The following is a 3,749-nucleotide window of genomic DNA, read 5'->3' as shown; positions in this document are numbered from 1 at the left end:
CCAAGTAGCCAGAATTACAGGCGCGCGCTACCACACCCGGCTAATTTTTTGATTTATTGTAGAGATGAGGTCTCCCCTGCCCAGGCGGGTCTCGAACCCGCGGGCTCAGGCAATCCACTCACCTCAGCCTCCCAAAGGCGCGGGATTACAGGCTGAGCCACCGAGCCCGGCGTAAAAAGTCTTATATCTGCCCTATTTAACATGTAAAGTCATTTTATACATGTAAATTTCAACAGAATTTTCTATATATTTTAGTCATGTAATATTTATTTTAAAATTGTCCTAAAGTATAAAATTTCCATAAAATTTATCTTGAGTATTTTCTAGTTTTCTTAAAAATCAGTGATCATTAAAAGAAACAATGGCAGTATATTTTTTAAAAATTATTGGCGTATCTGTTAGTAACATTTTGAACTGTGCACAGTATTATCTTTCCAGCAAGATCTTAAATTTTCTCTTTTCTTCTGAATATTTTCATCCTAATACAATATTTCTTTTTTTTTTTTTTTTGAGTTGGAGTCTTACTCGGTCGCCCAGACTGGAGTGCAGTGGTCGCTCCCGGCCACCACAGCCTCGACCTGCTGGGCTCCGGCGATCCTTCTGCCTCAGCCTTCCGAGTAGCCGGAACTACAGGCATGCGCTACCACGACCGGCTAATTTTTTGACTTATTGTAGAGATGAGGGCTCACCAAGTTGCCCAGGCAGGTCTTGAACCCGTGGGCTCAGGCAATCCACTCACTTCAGCCTCCCAAGGCACGGGATTACAGGCTGAGCCACCAAGCCCAGCCTAATACAATATTTCTTACAACTACCAACTCTCTTCAGTATTGTTGAACCATATACTTTACCTTCCATGAAATGACCTAAATTAAGACAGTTTATGTGGCTGCCATGTGCACCAACTTTTTCAAGACAAATGACAATATTTCACTTAATTTTCTGCAATTCGCTGAACATAGAAATAAATTAGTTTTAATTTTATAACATACGAAGCTCTTTTAAATAAATACCCGACAAATTAGAGAAAAAATTTTGTGAGTGAATGAGTGAGTGTGTGTGTGTGTGTGTGCGTGTGTGTGTGTGTGTGTGTGTGTGTGTGTGTGTGTATTTTAACCCAAACGTCCTAATTTGGGGTTTACAATTTATAATCACTATAAGAACCTCTCATGTTAATTAATAAAATTCTTACATTCCTACAGCACATTTTTATGTAATACATTTTATTGTATTTTTGTGTTACAAAAAATGTGTATTTCCATTGTAGAAACTTTAGAAAATGCAGATTATATCCTGATAAAAGGAAAATAATAATCATGTATAAAATAATTATTTGTAGCATATATTAATCCTGGTTCAGGTTTTTTTTAAACTCTTAAGCACTTAATTTTGATCTTCTCATTTCCCACTGTACCCAGTTAATATTGTCTCGATTCTAATGCTCTTTTATCTAATTGTGTGATTTTTGTCACTCAGCTCTACTTCTTTTATTCCTCCTGTTCTCATCTCTTTGAGCTGATCTTTAAAAGACAATGTGCATTTTCCTCTCTTCCTGAAAGGTTGAGAACCTTTCACTTTTTGAGCCTGTATTACACAATAAAGAGAAGAACCTTGTCTCAAAGTCAACTTCTGTGAATTTTCCATGAAGTCACTCTGCATAGACTCCAATTGGATAGAAATTATTTTCATGGAGCTCAAAGAAGAGACTCTCATTTTACTCTCAAGTTCAACTTGTCTTTGATTATAGATACCTGGCCCCACTGAAGGACAAAGACTTCTCACTGCCACACACATTAAGTGATTTTCACTCCTTCCTGAGATTAAGCTCAGCATTATCCTGGCAAATTGTAGTGCTACTCTTTGGTCCCTGAATAGTACTTTTTCTTAAAGGATGCATACTGGTCCCCTGTATGAAATTTCTGGCTCAAAGCGCTATATTATTGATTAGTTTGTACCATTCAAAGGTTTAATGGTGGGTGTTTTATAACCCATGTTGGAAAGAGCACAAAATCAGACAGAAAGCTGATATACAGTTCAAAAATATAAAGAAACTCATAAAGACTGCTAGTGTGTGTGTGTGTGTGTGTGTGTGTGTGTGTGTGTGTGTGTGTGTGTGTTTACTTTAAAGCATATAAATTACACATTAAGTGATTTTTCTTTCATTGGAATGCCCATGTCGGAAATCTCAAGTTAATAAGAGACAGTATATTTTAATTTGATTTTTAAAATGTTAAAATAAGTGTGTTATTTATGGCTGCAAGACATTACATAAAGCATTTTTATTAATTTGTAATCCTGCAAGTATCTGCTGATCTTTTTGATAAAGCCAATTTGAAAAGTCATGAAGCAAAAAACAGAACAGTTAAATCTAGCAACTTGGAAGTCACTTCAGGACTTTCATGCAGTGTTTTCCTCTCAGAATGAATTAATTAAGAAAAGGATTAGGGAACATTGTATGATAAATTTCTGTCCTGGTTCTAGGACTAATTAGATAAAAATTTTGGTTGAGTTTTAACATTTCTGTGCCTCATTTTATCCAATTATAAAATAAGAGAGCTTGAAAAAGTGATTTCTAAATTGCCTTTCACCCCTAGAACCCAGGAGTCTGTTTTTATTATCCAGAAAACAAAACAAACATATGAGAAATTAATTATGATAAACTTTAATTTTGGCTGGAAAAAAGGTTCTATGGGATACGATACCATTCTGCTCTGTGGTAACTATGTGGACTAGGATAAGTTAAGATAATTTCTTCGGGTATCAATGTCTTCATAGGTAAAAATGGGAATAATTGCATGAGTCCTACCAACCTTAGAGTGTTTTTACAACATTCTACTAAAAGTAAATAGGTGAAATTCACTGTCAAATTTAAATCCAATGCCAATATGACATTCCATATATGTATCATTTATATGCATGTCTTTCTATGACTTACTACTTAAGTAACATAATGAGATTAAGTATTTAAGTACTAGGGGTGTGTGTGTGTGTGTGTGTGTGTGTGTGTGTGTGTGTGTGTGTGTGTGGTGCCAAAAAGTATACACATTCTAAGAAAGAAAAAACTGTATTAAAGTTGTAATACTCAATATATACCAAATAGATGAATACAAGTCACATTTGACTTCTGTAATTACAAGAGATGCTCAGAGTGATTATCATCAGTGTCCAGATACTTTGGATTACAGCAAACTACTGCAGGACTCGTTGCTGTGCGATGCCTCTCAGATCTTCCCTTGTGCATATCACACACAGTACTTTGATTCTCAAACTTGTCCCAAAATAGTACAAATGTGAGGCGTGTTGGAGGTTTGTTGCATACGCATGTTGTTGTACTTCTACAATGTTCTTGAATTTCAAATATCACTTCAAAATGATCTTGTGATCCTCAAACAACAGCTGTGCTTCTGTCATTATCTTCTACGCTAGCATACATTTGATTAATGCCATCTTTTGAGTAAGCATCATTCTACACATTGCTACCATAATTCAATTCAACTTTTAAAAGTAAAACATAAATAAAATCGCTTATAAAAGGTATATACTTTTTTGGGCACTTCCAGTATATGTCTTTCTTTGACATGTCTCTTGCCCCATTATATTATTTAAACCTGTATTCCTAGTATTATATTTATTTTGTATAGTTCTCATCTTTACTACCTTGATATTCTTTTTTTTTTCTTTTTTTTGAGTCGGAGTCTCACTCTGTCAACCAGACTGGAGTGCAGTGGCATGCTCCCGGCCACTGCAGCCTC

Source organism: Carlito syrichta, unplaced genomic scaffold, assembly GCF_000164805.1.
Source record: "Carlito syrichta isolate Samal-C Ts95f unplaced genomic scaffold, Tarsius_syrichta-2.0.1 Scaffold306495, whole genome shotgun sequence".
NCBI classification, from domain to species: Eukaryota; Metazoa; Chordata; class Mammalia; order Primates; family Tarsiidae; genus Carlito; species Carlito syrichta.
This window is presented reverse-complemented; position numbering follows the sequence as displayed.